Source organism: Sciurus vulgaris, assembly GCF_902686455.1.
Source record: "Sciurus vulgaris genome assembly, chromosome: 3".
NCBI lineage: Eukaryota > Metazoa > Chordata > Mammalia > Rodentia > Sciuridae > Sciurus > Sciurus vulgaris.
The window spans coordinates 70,664,262-70,680,653 of NC_136463.1; the positions used below are offsets into that span (position 1 = coordinate 70,664,262).

Below are 16,392 nucleotides of genomic sequence, written 5' to 3' on the forward strand. Positions count from 1 at the left end.
TACTTAGAAGTAAATGAGAAGAACAACACAACATATCAAATCTCTGGGACACAGTTTTAAGAGGAAAGTTCATTGCATTGAGCTCATTTATTAAAAGAATAGAAAATCTGAAGGATATGGAATTAATAAACCCCTAAGACAGTGTGTGACCTGGGAGGGGGTAGAGAGAAGCCAAAACTTTGACCCTCTTAATTGATTATCTCCCAATGACAAGAACAAGCCCTGGAAGGGAGATAGCCATCAATCTAAGATAGCGGTCCCTAGGAGGAGGGATTCTTTCCCAAATAAATCCCTCCCCCGAGTCACAATGAAACTAAACTGATCTTCTCCCAGTGGCAATACAATGACTCCTCATTTCTCAGTGACATGACAATGAATCTACACATCGATCTTGTCCCTGTGGCAATACATTGACCCCTGGAGGTCAAATGAGTACTGGACTCTGAACCCTGAACCCTCCATCTTTGTCCTGTAAAATTAATTAATTTGCTCAGAAGGAACAATTTCCAGATGCTTTCAACCTTTTGTCCACATCCTATTAAAGTCACAAGGATTGAGACACCAACAATGTAACCTATATAAACCCATACTTCCCCTGAAATCAGTGCCATTGGACTCTGGACCACACTGCTGAATAAAGCCTTTGCTGAATTCATGAGATCTGCACCTTTCTCAGTCATTTTTGTGCTTACAAAAATAACCTAAATAAATAACCTAATTTTACATCTCAAAGCCTTAGGAAAAGAAAACCAAACCAACTCCAAAATCAGTAGAAGACAGAAAATAATTAAAATCAGAGTTGAAATTAATAAAATGGAAACAAAAAAATTAAAGAAACAAAAAGTTACTTCTTTGAAAAAATAAACAAAATTGATAAGCCTTAGCCAAGCTAATGAAGAAAAATAGAAAAAACTCAAATTACTACAATTCATGATGAAAAAGGAACTAACACCAGAGATAACACTGAAATACACACAATAATCAGAAGCTACTTTGAAAATCTATACTCCATTAAATAGAAAATCTTGAAGACATCAACAAATTTCTAGAGACACATGACCTACCCAAATTGAATCAAGAGGACATAGAAAATTTTAACAAATCAATTTCAAGCAATGAAATCTAAGATGCCATCAGAAGACCAGGTCTAGATGGATTCTCACCCAAGTTCTACAAGACCTTCCAAGAAGAACTTACACCAATACCTCTCAAATTATTCCATGAAATAGAAAAGTAGAGAACACTTCCAAATTTATTTTATGAAGCTAGTATCACCCTGACTCCAAAACCAAAGACCCATAAAGGAAAGAAATCTTCAGACCAATATCCCTGATTAACACAGATGCAAAAATCTTAATAAAATACTGGCAAAGTGCACACAAAAACACACTTAAAAAGGTAATGCACCATGATCAAGTTGGGTTCATTCCAGGGATGCAAGGTTGGTTCAACATACAGAAATCAATAAATGTAATTCACCATGTTGGAAGCCATGTATGAATTATAGGTTTGTTTGAGCCATTACAAGCAGAGGGGTTGCTTTTCTAGGAACTCTCAGTGAGAATCCACTGGTTCAAGACTACCAAGATGAAGTTGACATGCTGACTTAACTTGGACAGCCCTAGGTTCAAACGCAGCTGCTCGGAAGTGGGTATAACCTTCTAAGTCCCTGCAGAGACATGTTTAAGCAGCTCTAAAATGGTGGCTGGCGACAAGCTAAAAGGTGGCGCATAATTAGTGTTAATATGGTGCGATCCTTATGACCTTTTGCCTAATTAGTTAATGTCTCCTTTGTGCTAGTGGTCAACAGATGTTCCTCATTCTTTCTTGATTGGTACTGTGGGGCGTGCTTCAATTGTGCCAATCCTAAGCTGATAGGCTGCCTTAGGTATATAAGACATCTCTTCACCTGGGCGGGGGTTGCAGGTTGCAGGATGCTGGACACAGGACACAGGCTGCAGGCCACAGGCTGTACACCGTATGCCGCACCCCGCACCTTCAAGAAGCGACCCACCTTTAAGAAGCAGTGGACATTCGGTAAGCATAGCCTCTCTGAAAGCATAGCACCTCTAAAATTAAACAAAGTCTCTCTTCCTCTAAGCAAAGTCTCTCTTCCTCTAAGCAAAGCCTCTCTTCCTCTAAGCAAAGCCTCGCTTCCTCTATAAATTAGCAAATAAGGAAGCAAGCAAGGAAGTAGCCGAGATAAAGATAATAAAAGTAGTTCATTCCCAGTCCACCTCCGATAAATTCCCACGGGATTGTTGCTGTGGGCGGCAACAAATGGTGGCCTGCACGGGGAAAGGGAAATCGGCACGGTGGGGAAACTGAGGAACCTCGCAGGAATAGGGCAAGGGAAAGTAGGAGCCTCGTTGAAGCCTCTGGCCAGAGCGGTTTAAGGGCGAGGGATAGTAAGAAAAAATGGGGTCGGAAATCTCAAAGACCCAAATGATTAAGGTTAAAAAAGATGTATTAAAAGGTAATGACACGACGGTGAAGGAAACTCTTCAACAAAGAGAACAAAGTGAGGAAGAATGAAGTGGTAGTGACTTAGAAAGCAATTACTTAAATAATTTAGGAAAAACAAAAGAAAAAGATAAGGGAGAGCCAAATTTTATTCAACCTTCTGCACCATCATGGGAGGATCCTCTGACTAAGGCTATTCCAGGACCTTTCTAAGAACTTAGATGCCCTTGAATACAAAGAACCTCAAAATTCGTGGAACTTGCTCATATTTGAGGACCAAAATAGACATACCATCAACCATTAGACTTTAAAACCATTAAAAACTTTAAAGAGGCAGTTATGACGTATGGACCTCAGGCGCCATTTACCTTAAGTATGCTTGAGTCTTTGAGTATTTAAATTTAACTCCTAATGATTGGAAACAGTTGTGCAAAGCAGTGTTATCTGGAGGACAATATCTGATTTGGAGAGCTCAGTGGCAAGAAATATCTGTTGAAACTGCTCGCAGAAACGCAGCAGCGGGGTTTCCTGGTAGAAATGTTGATATGCTAACAGGAGAAGGCCAATATGCTCCAATAGATATACAAAATCAATATGATCCTGGAGTCTATGCCTAGATATATACAGCAGCAAGCAGGGCCTGGAAAACTTTACAGGGAATCAGTGATCTCCAAGGCAGTCTGTCCAAGGTTATACAGGGACCCAATGAACCATACACAGAATTTGTGGATCACCTCTTACAGAGGGCAAGTAGAGTTTTTGGAGAGATAGAGACAGCTATGCCTTTGGTTATTCAGCTAGCCTATGAAAATGCTAACAAATTTTGCCAAGAGGCTATCAGGCCCTGGAAAAATAAAAGGGACCTTTCTATCTATATAAAACTTTGTAAAGGTATCAATGAGGCAGTGATTACAGGAAATATAATTGCTGCAGCTATTAGAGGTGCTTCTCCTTTAAACACCTCTGGAGGGGCTTGCCCTAAAGGCTGCTTCCTATGTGGACAGCCAGGCCATATCAAAAGGCAATGCCCTAATAAAAGACAAGAGATGACTACACCTTATGTCCCAGGTCTTTTTTCAAAGTGCAGAAAAGGAAGCCATTGGGCTAATAAGTGTAGATCACACACAGATTAAGGGAAATGCACTTCCTAGTAATTCAAAAAACGGGGCACGGGGCCCTTGGCCTCGGGGCCCACATATGTACAGGGCTTTAGAAGGGAACAATATCAGATCACGAATTCAGGTGATTCCTCGACACAATCCTTCCTACCCGTTGACTCCCTTATCAGAGGAACAAAAGGAAGTGCAGGATTGGACCTCTGCTCCATCACCCGAATAGTATTAACACCTGAGATGGGGGTTCAATTGATTCCTACTGGAATCCGAGGACCCCTCCCACCTGGCACAGTGGGGCTTCTCTTAGGGTGGAGTTCAACTACTAGAGCAAGGCTTCAAGTACTCCCTGGAGTACTCCCTGGATTCTGATTTTCAGGAGGAAATTAAAATAATGCTTAGTTCCCCTCGTGGTATTATTGCTATTAATCCTGGTGACAGAATTGCTCAATTACTCCTCCTTCCTACTCTTCATGAATCATTTAGATGTTTACCACAAGACGGAAACAAAAGAGGCTTTGACTCCACTGGTACAGGACCTATGGTTTGCTGGGCTCAAGATTGTTCAAAGAGACCTATGTATAAACTCAAAGTACAGGGAATTGAATTAGAAGGACTATTTGATACAGGGGCTGATACTTCCGTTATCAGTTCTCAACATTGGCCAAAACAGTGGCCTTTACAAAGGGCATCGTGTACTCTAAAAGGTCTTGGATATTCTAATAGCCCAGAACAGAGTGCAAAGATTTTAAAATGGGAAGATGATGAAGGACATCAGGGAATGTTTCAGGCTTATGTTTTGTCCTGTTTGCCAGTTACCTTATGGGGAAGGAATGTATTATAGCAATTGGGAGTACGTCTTACCACTGAGCCTATAGGCTCGAGTGATGAAGGTTGGATGTTAATGAAAAGCAAGGGTATATTCCAGGCAAAGGAATAGGCAAAAATTTACAAGGAAACTTTGAACACATTAAGGCCAGAAAAAAATCAGGCTCAGGCAGGGTTAGGATATTTTCCTTAGGGGCCACTGAGATTAATATCTTGAAAATACCATGGCTTTCTAATAAACCAGTTTGGGTTCCTCAGTGGCCCCTATCTAAAGAAAAATTACAGGTGGCCCAACAATTAGTACAAGAACAATTGGAAGCAGGACATATAGAGCTTTCCACTTCCCCCTGGAATTCACCGATATTTATCATTAAAAATAAATCAGGGGAATGAAGACTTTTACATGACCTTAGAGAGATTAATAAAACTATGCAAATTATGGGTTCTACTCAGCCTGGACTTCCTAACCCTATAGCCATTCCCAAGAATTTTCACCTGATAGCTATTGATATAAAGTATTGCTTCTTCTATATTCCTCTACATCCTGAAGATGCTCCCAGATTTGCTGTTACAGTTCCTTCTATTAATCATGAAGGACCAGATCAAAGGTATCATTGGAAAGTTTTGCCTCAAGGCATGGCGAACAGCCCAACTATATGTCAGGTTTTTGTAGATCAAGTTTTACAACCCATAAGAAAAAAGTATCCAAAACTCATCTGTCTCCATTATATGGATGACATTCTATTAGCTCATCCTGATCATCAGAATCTCCTTGAGATATTTGGGGATATGGCTATTAGCCTAAGACAACATGGGTTAATCATAGCAGAAGAAAAAGTACAAACTAGATCCCCTATCTTGTATCTAGGATTTCAAATTATGGACACATTCATCAAACCTCAAAAAATCCAGCTCAGTAAAGATCGGTTAACCACTTTAAATGATTTCCAAAAACTATTGGGGGATATTAATTGGCTTTGGCCAACGTTGGACCTCTCCACAGAAGAGTTAAAGCTTTTATTTGACATACTCCATGGAGATCCTGATCCATCTTCTCCAAGATTTCTAACTAATGAAGCTAGAGAAGCTTTCAGTAGAGTAGAAAGGGCTATTGAGTGTGCCCACTGTGATAGAATTAATTTCTTAAAACCACTTCTGTTTGTAGTAATTCCTTCTCAATATATGCCCACAGGTGTTTTCTGGCAAGAGGGACCTTTGATGTGGATACATTTGTCTGTCTCTCCAAAAAATGTAATTGAACTCTATACTTCTATGGTAGCACAACTCATTCTTCAAGGACTTAAATCTGAAATTAGAGTATTTGGAATTCATCCTACTACTATTATCACTCCTTACTCAGCCCAACAAGTTGAATATTTATGCGCTAATGATAATGATTGGGCTGTAGCTAAATGTTCTACTTTTGCAAATTTTGATAATCATATTCCTAAATCTCCCTTATTATCCTTTTGTTTAAACCATCATGTTATATTTCCTCAGGTAGTTAAAAACCAGCCTATTCCTAGAGCATTAAATGTTTTTACTGATGGATCCTCTAATGGTACTGCTGCAGTGGTCACTTGCCAAAATACTATCACTCATATTACTTCTAGTAAGTCTGCTTAACTGGTAGAAATGGAAGCTGTGGTCATAGCCCTTATAGAATTCAAGGAACAACCCATAAATCTTTTTACAAACAATAATTATATTGCACAAGTAATTCCTAAATTAGAATTGGCTGGACCTATAGCTCCTCATACTCCAGCTTTTAGGTTATTTCTTCAAACACAAAAGCTCTTATGGGAATGTAAAGAACCCATGTTTGTTGGACATATAAGAGCTCATACTAATTTGCCTGGTCCTCTACATGAGGGTAATCATAAAGCTGATCTTACAACTCAAACTATTTTCATATTTTCTTCAGTAGAACAGGACACTCAATTTCATGCTCAATTTCATGTTAACAGTACAACATTACAACATAGATTTAAAATAACTAAAGAACAAGCTAGAACTATTGTTAAGGGATGCCAATCTTGTGTTATTCATTCTCCAGTTCCACATGTAGGCATCAATCCCAGAGGGCTTTTACCCAATCATTTGTGGCAGATGGATGTTACTCATGATCCCAGCTTTGGTAAACTAAAATTTTATTCATGTGTCTATTGACACATGTTCAGGATTGATTTTTGCTTCTCTCCATTCTGGGGGAAAAGTTAAAGATGTTATCTCTTATTGCTTACAAGCTTTTGCAGCTATGGGCATTCCTAAAATGCTTAAGACAGATAATGGCCCTGTTTATACTTCATCATTTTTTACTCAGTTTTGTCTCAAGTTTCAAATTACTCATAAAACTGGAATTCCTTATAATCCTCAAGGCCAAGGCATAGTGGAACGTGCTAATCAAACACTCAAGCTCATGCTTTTAAAACAAAAAGAGGGAAATTGGGTTACCCCCAGAGATAGATTGGCTATAGCTCTTTTTACTTTAAAATTTTTTTTTTTTTTTTTTTTTTTTTTTTTTTTACTATGGATTCAGAGGGTTATTCTGCTGGAGACAGACATTGGAATCCTCATCAGCAAAACAAACTGCTAGCCTGCTGGAAAGATGTTCTTACGGGGACATGGAAGGGTCCAGACCCAGTGTTAATATGGGGGCAAGGATCTGTTTGTATCTTTCCACAGGATGCAACCTCTCCGGTGTTTGTGCCAACAAGATTCGTCAGAGAAGTTAATGATCACTCAGCCATTGATGAACACCAAGATGATGCTCACTTGCCGCCTTAGAAGCCAGAACTGCTTGGTTGTTTCAAATGGATGGCTGGTAGTCAAAGATGGAAAATCTCATGTGGCTGACATATCAACCTAAGACAGGAGCCAAGACAATAATATCAAGGTTCTTGGTAATTCGATGACGGGTAAGAATGTCAGTAGGACATGTGGATGCCTCAGACAGGCACAGTCGATTCAGATGTAGTGATAGCCATCATGCATCCATTAGAGTTTTCTTCACCTTTTTAAAACTAAAAAGGGGGAGATACAGAGACATGTTTGAGCAGCTCTAAGATGGCAGCTGGAGTGGAGCCAAGAGGTGGCGCATAGTTAGTGTTAATACAGCGCGATCTCTTATGACCTTTTGTCTACTTAGTTAATGTCTCCTTTGTGCTAGTGGTCAACAGATGTTCTTCATTCTTTTTTGATTGGTACCTTGGGGCGTGCTTCAATTGTGCCAATCCTAAGCTGATTGGCTGCCTTAGGTATATAAGACATTCTCTTCACCTGGGCGAGGGTTGCAGGACACAGGACGCAGGCTGCAGGCCACAGGCCACAGGCCATACGCCGTTCGCCACACCCCGCACCTCCAAGAAGCAACCCACCTTTAAGAAGCAGTAGACCTTTGATAAGCGTAGCCTCTCTGAAAGCGTAGCACCTCTAAAATTAAGCAAAGTCTCTCTTCCTCTAAGCAAAGTCTCTCTTCCTCTAAGCAAAGCCTCTCTTCCTCTAAGCAAAGCCTCTCTTCCTCTAAGCAAAGCCTCTCTTCCTCTAAGCAAAGCCTCTCTTCCTCTAAGCAAAGCCTCTCTTCCTCTAAGCAAAGCCTCTCTTTCTCTAAGCAAAGTCTCTCTTCCTCTAAGCAAAACCTCTCTTCCTCTAAGCAAAACCTCTCTTCCTCTAAGCAAAACCTCTCTTCCTCTAAGCAAAACCTCTCTTCCTCTAAGCAAAACCTCTCTTCCTCTAAGCAAAGTCTCTCTTCCTCTAAGCAAAGCCTCTCTTCCTCTAAGCAAAGTCTCTCTTCCTCTAAGCAAAGTCTCTCTTCCTCTAAGCAAAGTCTCTCTTTCTCTAAGCAAAACCTCTCTTCCTCTAAGCAAAGTCTCTCTTCCTCTAAGCAAAGTCTCTCTTCCTCTAAGCAAAGCCTCTCTTCCTCTAAGCAAAGCCTCTCTTCCTCTAAGCAAAGCCTCTCTTCCTCTAAGCAAAGCCTCTCTTCCTCTAAGCAAAGACTCTCTTCCTCTAAGCAAAGCCTCTCTTCCTCTAAGCAAAGCCTCTCTTCCTCTAAGCAAAGCCTCTCTTCCTCTAAGCAAAGCCTCTCTTCCTCTAAGCAAAGCCTCTCTTCCTCTAAGCAAAGACTCTCTTCCTCTAAGCAAAGCCTCTCTTCCTCTAAGCAAAGTCTCTCTTCCTCTAAGCAAAGACTCTCTTCCTCTAAGCAAAGCCTCTCTTCCTCTAAGCAAAACCTCTCTTCCTCTAAGCAGTCTCTCTTCCTCTAAGCAAAGTCTCTCTTCCTCTAAGCAAAGTCTCTCTTCCTCTAAGCAAAACCTCTCTTCCTCTAAGCAAAACCTCTCTTCCTCTAAGCAAAACCTCTCTTCCTCTAAGCAAAGCCTCTCTTCCTCTAAGCAAAGTCTCTCTTCCTCTAAGCAAAGCCTCTCTTCCTCTAAGCAAAGCCTCTCTTCCTCTAAGCAAAGCCTCTCTTCCTCTAAGAAAAGCCTCTCTTCCTCTAAGCAAAGTCTCTCTTCCTCTAAGCAAAGTCTCTCTTCCTCTAAGCAAAGTCTCTCTTCCTCTAAGTAAAGTGTCTCTTCCTCTAAGCAAAGTCTCTCTTCCTCTAAGCAAAGCCTCTCTTCCTCTAAGCAAAACCTCTCTTCCTCTAAGCAAAATCTCTCTTCCTCTAAGCAAAACCTCTCTTCCTCTAAGCAAAACCTCTCTTCCTCTAAGCAAAGTCTCTCTTCCTCTAAGCAAAGCCTCTCTTCCTCTAAGCAAAGTCTCTCTTCCTCTAAGTAAAGTGTCTCTTCCTCTAAGCAAAGCCTCTCTTCCTCTAAGCAAAGTCTCTCTTCCTCTAAGCAAAGTCTCTCTTCCTCTAAGCAAAGCCTCTCTTCCTCTAAGCAAAGCCTCTCTTCCTCTAAGCAAAGCCTCTCTTCCTCTATAAACTAGCGAATAAGCAAGCAAGCAAGCAAGGAAGTAGCCGAGATAAAGATAATAAAAGTAGTTCATTCCCAGTTCACCTCTGATAAATTCCCATGGGATTGTTGCTGCAGGTGGCAACAAGTCCCAAACAACTTGCTTTCCCCATTTACATCTTGTTTTCCTGAAGAAGTTCCTCAATGAATCCCTTTGGTGTGCCTACTCATATAAATGACTGCTCAGGCTCCATTTTGTTGTCAGATCCAGTTCCTACCAGGGCTGGGCACCCACCTATCCCTGCTTTAAGTAATAAATTATTCTTTGACTTATTTCTACAATTTCTGATAAAGTGTCTCAATCCAGCTTACTGACTGCATCATTTAACCATACCATCTACTGTCTGGTCATGGCAGACAGTATCACCACACCAATAGATTTAAAAACAAGAATCACATGATTATCTCAGTATATACATAAAAACAATTTGACAAAATTTAGCATCCATTATTGCTCAAAAATATAGAAAAACTAGGGATAGTAGGAGCATACCTCAACATTATAAAAGCTATATACACTAAATCCAAGGCCAACATCATTCTAAATGGAGAATACTTGAAAGCATTCCCTCTAAAATCTGGAACAAGACAAGATTCCTTCTTTCAACATACCTATTCAATGTAGTCCTTGAAACCCTAACCAAAGTAATTAGACAAAAAAAAAAAAAAAAAAAAAAAGAAATTAAAGGGATAGAAATAGGAAAAGAAGAGCTCAAACTATCCCTATTTGCTAATAACATGATCTTATATTTAGAAGTCCCAACAAATTTTACTAGAAAACTTCTAGAACTCACAAAGGAATTCAGCAATATAGCAGGATATAAAATCAACACCAATAAATCAATTGCATTCCTATATACCAATGATGAATCACCAATGAGAAATCAGGAAAACTATCCCATCCACAATAGTCTCAAAAAAATAAAATAAAATACTTGGGAATCAATCTAACAAAAGAGGTGAAAGACCTGTACAATGAAAACTACAGAACATTAAAGAAAGAAAATAAAGAAGACCTCAGAAAATGAAAAGATCTCACACGTTCTTGCAAGACAAAATTAATATTGTCAAAATGGTCATACTCCCAAAAGTGCTATACAGATTTAATGTGATCTGTATTAGAATTTCAGTGATCTTCACAGAAATAGAAAACCCATTGTGGAAGAACCCAATATGGCAGCAGTTGTAGCAGTGGCAATGGTAGCAGGAGGATCCGCTGTCCCATAAACTGCCCCCCCGCCCCCCACTCCCCGCCACTTCCTCTGCTAGGTTCTCCTCCGGCCTGACTCCCCCTATCTCCCATCTTTCCCGGCACCATGGAAAAAGCAGTGCAGGGAAGAGAAGGGAGGGAGGGCGGTGGGAGCTAGGACACAGGAGCCTCCCAGTCAGATCAAGACCCAACATGAGGAAGAAGTGTCATAGGAAGAAGGGTGGGACCTGGGTGGAGGCTGCCAAGACAGTCTTAGAAAAATACCCCAATACACCTGAGAGTCATAAAGAAATTCTTCAAGTTATCCACAGAGAAGGACTAAAAGAAATCAGAAGTGGGACTTCCCCTCTTGCCTACCTGAATGCAATGCTACACACAAACTCCTGAGGTGAAGAGGGCATCTTCTATAAAGTTCCAGGTACAATGGGAGTAATACACTTTAAAGAAAGATGTGCCAGATGGGGTGAAAGTTATCAGAAGGTTCAGAAGAAAGCAGTGGACAGTCAGATTCCCGGAGTTCTGAGAACAGCAGCAGCAGCCAGCAGTGATGGTGGCAGTGACAAAGAGGGTAAAAAGGGCAGGTGGAAAAGGAAAGTATCATCTAGACTGTCACAGCCATGCTCCCCACATTCAGGCTGCCCATCACCCAGCATTCCAGCAGGTAAAGTCATTTCTCCATCACAGAAGCACAGCAAGAAGGCACTAAAGCAGTCTTCAAAGCAGCAACAGCAAAAGAAGCAGCAACAGCAGTGCAGGCCAAGCATGTCCATCTCCTCCAACCAACACCTTTCTCTCAAGTCTGTCAGAGCAACCAGTGATTCTCCCACTGCCAAAACTGCAATAAGGGAAGGAAAGCAATCTGATGGACAGTCAAGTAGCCCCCAGAACTCAAACTCCAGTTTTTCTTCCTCAGTTAAAGTGGAAAGTCCCTTACTAAACTTGGGAAAGAAGTCTTTCCAGAGGTCTGACAGACTCCACACAAGGCAAATGAAAAGGACTAAATGTGCTGACATTCATGTTGAGACACCAGACTCCATTCTAGTTAACACAAATCTGCGAGCACTGACCAATAACACACCTTTTCATTCCTTCCTGGAGAGTGCCAACAACTTTTACTAGTTCCAGAGGTGGATCGACAGTTTGGTCCAGATGTTTTGATGAAGTTGAATGGTTCAGCCCTTAATAATGAGTTCTTCGCTTCAGCAGCCCAAGGCTGGAAGGAAAGACTGTCAGAAAGTGAGTTTACACCTGAGATGCAGGTGAGAATTTGACAAGAGATTGAGAAGGAGAAAAAAGTGGAGCCATGGAAGGAACAACTCTTTGGATCAGAGCCCAGAAAGCCTCAAGAGAAAACCTCTCACTCAAGAAGAGGTCCCTGGAAGCAAGAAAAGGCCGTGTGTCACTGAGAATCGCCAGCAACAATTTCAGGTCTCGCCACAGCCCTTTCTCAGTAGAGGAGACAGAGGTCAGGTGTGAAAAGTACTGCCTCTCAAGATCCCGGTCTCCTGAACCTCCCCCATGCTGTTTCTCTCCCAGGGCTCGTTTTCCAATCTCCATCAGAACAGGAGCCAGAACTCTTGCAGACATCAAAGCAAAAGCCCAGCTGGTCAACGCACACAGGGCAGCTACTGCAGCTGCCTCAGTTGGAGGGACCATTCCAGGACCTGGTCCCGGGGGTGGACAAGGTCCAGGAGACAGTGGTGAAAGAAAAACTGCTAGAGGAGGGGGTTCAGGCTCAGACGGAGTCAGTGCAACTGGAAAGAGACCCACACTGGAACTCGCAGGAACTGGAAGCAGGGGAGGTACGAGATAGCTTTTACCCTGTGGTCCAGAGACTCAGCCCCAACCTGAGACCAAGACCCCAGGCCAGGCACAGCTTCATAGTGTCTCTGGAGCACAACTACAGCAAACCCCCTGAGCACCTCCAGCACCTGCCATCAGTGGATCATGCACAGGTGTCCCATCACCAGCCCACAAAGAGAAATTGAACAATGAAAAACTGAACCTGCCAGGGCATTAGTCATAGTGGCTTCCCCTAGCCACCCACAAGGGCCTACTAATGACAGACAGGAGAGAGTCCCTTCTTCTCCAGCAGGCTCTGCTCTGATCTCAGGAGCTTTGCCTGTTTATTTTGTAGCTGATGGCACAGTTGAGCCCAAAGCTGGTTCTAGTGAGAATTCAACAAACCCTTCAACCTCAGCAAAGACAACTTCTAGTGCTGCAGTGGATACATCCCCCACCCCTTTAACACCTTTATTGACAACAGCCACTTTAGAAAAGCTTCCTGTACCCCAGGTCAGTGTAACTGTAGCATCTGTTGGGTCAGCTCTGTCCTCAAGCATTTTGTTAGCAGCTTCTAGCCTTAAAACTCCAGGAACTTCAAGTGTGAATGGGCCCATTTCAAGATCAAGCTCTAGTAACCCAGCTAATAATCCTTTAGTTACTCAGCTGCTCCAAGGTAAAGATGTTCCCACGGAGCAAATTCTGCCTAAACCTCTCACCAAAGTTGAAATGAAAACTGTTCCATTGACTACTAAGAGGATAAAGGGATGAGAGCGCTCACAGGTACCAATATAACAGCAAATAGCACCAGAGAGGAAGTTAATGAGAGACAATCCCATCCAACTATCCAGCAGCTGGGGAAAACCTTGCTGAGTTAGCAGCTCCCCCAGGTTCCAAGGCCCCTGCAGCTCTTTTCAGCTAAGGATCTAAATAACTCTAGCATCGACACACACCAGTACCAAGAAGGACTGAGTAAAACAACACGAGATCAGATCCTTCAGACTCTCACCCAGAGGATTCGGAGGCAGAGTGTTCTCTCACTTGTGCCGCCTTGGCAGTTTAACTGGCTCACTCAGGTTTCCAGTTAGAAGACATCTCCACAAGCCAGAGGTTCATGCTGGGATTTGCTGGCAGAAGGACATCCAAACCTGCAATGGCAGGTCACTATTTACTTAACACTTCCACCCATGCCAGGGGTTCGGAGAGCTTTAGGAGGACCCATTCTGTAAATCCTGAAGACCGCTTTTGTCTTAATAGCCCCACTACTAGTGTGAAAATGATTTTCACCCTAGATTGGGGTATACAGATTGTAAAAATATAACGGGAGAGAGTAGTAGCAGCAAAGAAGATGAAACTGATGAGGAGAGTACAGGCGATGAACAAGAATCTGTCTTGGTGAAGGAGGAGCCCCAGGCTTCCCAGAGTTCTGGCAAGTTCAGGACCCCTCAGTAGGGAAACCCAAACCAACAGCAATTGCTTAGCTAACAAGAATGTGAAGGCCAAGAAACCAGTGAATGAGCAAGCCACTTTAAGCAAAGAGAATTACCTATTTGCTAGAGGCCAAACATTTGATGAGAAGACCTAGTCAGAGATTTTATTCAGGGAGTACAGAAACAAATGGCTCAGCAGTAAGAGGTAAGACAATGCGAAGCAGCCCTGAGCTGCTCAATTCTACTGCTCTTTCTCTGCCTGCAGACAGTCCCACCCATCAGCCTCTACTCCTTCCACCACTGCAAACCCCCAAATTATATGGAAGCCCCACACAGATAGGGACAAGTTACAGAGGCATGATCAGTGTCTCCACTCCATCAGACATGGACCATAACTCTGCTGTACCAGGTAGCCAGGTATCTAGCAATGTAGGTGATGTCATGTCCTTTTCAGTGACTGTCACCGCCATCCCTGCTAGCCAAGTTATGAATCCCAGCAGCCATGGCCAGACAATGCCTATTCCAGCCTTTCCTGAAGGGAATACATTGAGGACATGCCTTCAAAATGTTACTGCCAGTTCAAAGCCATGAATGAAACTGCAGAAACTGTTAAACCGAACATAAAGGACTTTGGAAAATGATTTTCACACTAGAAACAAGGTAGCCTCTTTTCCTCTTCCAGCCCTTGACCTAATGTTACATAGTCAGCTGTTGTCAGAGGTGGTAGACAGGCTCTTCCATGGTACATTGGCTCCTTCTCTGCAACCTGTTTTGCCTTTCAGGCATCTAAGGAGATTGGAGTGATTTTAATAAATCTTACCTTAAACACACATGTGCACATACAGTACAAGACATTTTTGTTGTTTTAGAGAATGTGCCTCCTGATTTGGAATTAATTGCTGTCTGTCCTCTAAGGATGCCTAATGTAAAGGGGCTTTGGTGAACACCCAAGGAATGTCTGGAAAGAAAGAACACATCCAAGTTTTTGTTCTTTCTTTCTTTCTTTCTTCTTTCTTTTTTTGGGGGGGCGGTTGTTATTGGCCTTTGAATCTTTTTCTAGTGACTGAACTAAAACAAATCAAAGGTAAAACAAATCAAAAGCTAAGATAAACATTGATTTAAAGGTACTGGAGTACCAAACTCTATTGGAAGAGTCAGACTATAATGTATTTTTTCTGCTCAGCTTGTAAAATGAATGACTTTCTCCTTAAAACCATTGTTTGAAACAATTAATAAACTGATTCATGTTTAATTCACTACCAATATAAGAGAATCTAGGCTCTCTAGGTCCTTTATAAAGGAAAAGTTTTGAGTATGTACTATTTATATCATGGTTAAAGAACATTAAAGAAAAAAACTACTTTACCAGAATTTGGTATGGAATAGGAGATTGTCGATTTGTATTATTTGCATATCGATTTCAAGTCTCCTAAATAGAAGTGTGTAAAGTAAAAATATCAGTGCAACCTAGTACAGTTGTATTTGTACTTAATATTCAAGATGTGATACTTAATAATATTCAGAATAATTTAAACCTATTAAATAAGTTACATTCCAGATTAGGAGAAAGGAGGCAGTCACCTCTTTTGCCCATTCTGCTATCCACCCTGCCCACTCCACCTCCTGCATCATAATCTCTTAAATATAGAAATTAACTTAGGGAGCTTTTCATATTTCTTTTCTGGTTCTTTTGTTGAGGCCCAAGACTGATATAGGATTAATATTTGTGTTACACTCTCAGGCAAGACAATTTAATATCCTTTATCTCCCCCTTTTCTCCTTTTCCTCTAGCACACACATAACTAAACTATAAGAAAGGGTTCAAGGGATCCAGGGATAAGAAGTTCTCATGTGAAGGACCAGTAGGAAACAGAAACCAGGGTTCTGCTCCCAGACTTTGAGTAACCTGATTAATCCTAGTGAATTTAGAAAGACTTGCTGGTTATAGCCTATTCACTCCCTTGCCTTGCAGTAGCACTGAGGCCTGGTCTGAGTGCTAGAGTTTTTGCAGAATTGACCTCGTCCTAAATGTCAGTTACCAGTTTGAACTGATGAAGGTGATTTTTCCACTCTGTTCCTTTCTTGCCAGAAAGCTTTTCCTCTATGGTACTCTTAATCTAAGAATGAATGGACTGTAATCAGGACAGGAGGAAGGCAGCAGGGATTTCCAGGTCCTTTATAAAGGAAAATACATCCTGCTTCTTACCCTTGACCCAGGCTCCTGCACAGATAAATCCAAGCATTGCTATTTACCAGATTCTCCTAAACAATAATATCCAGCTCAATGTTTGCATTTAAGAATGCTCCAAAACCAAACTGCCAACAAGGTACATTGCCTCAGACTCAACTAGATGAGAGTCATCTCAGTCTGATTTTTAAATGTTCTAAGTTGTCTAGTAGAATGTTCCCTGAATCTTAGAGATTTTTGATTAATCAAAATTCTTAATCCTGTAAAATGAAAAATAAAACTAAATAACCTGGAGTTGTTTCCCCTGCTTCAGTTCCTTAGCCCCTGTGCACAAGATACTGAAGCTATCCGGGGTAATCTATGTCACATTTTAAAGAGTCAGAGCTGGCCAACAAGACATTTTTCTTGGATTAGGGAAAAGCATGCTCAGATGGGT

General features: G+C 41.6%; 1 pseudogene across 1 annotated transcript; it reads left to right on the forward strand.

Annotated features, from left to right (window-relative positions):
- The first annotated feature begins 10,711 nt into the window (after positions 1-10,711).
- LOC306658009 (putative Polycomb group protein ASXL2) lies at positions 10,712-14,409 on the forward strand (annotated as a pseudogene). The gene has a single exon. The product of its transcript is annotated as a putative Polycomb group protein ASXL2 (transcript).
- The last annotated feature ends 1,983 nt before the right edge of the window (positions 14,410-16,392 follow it).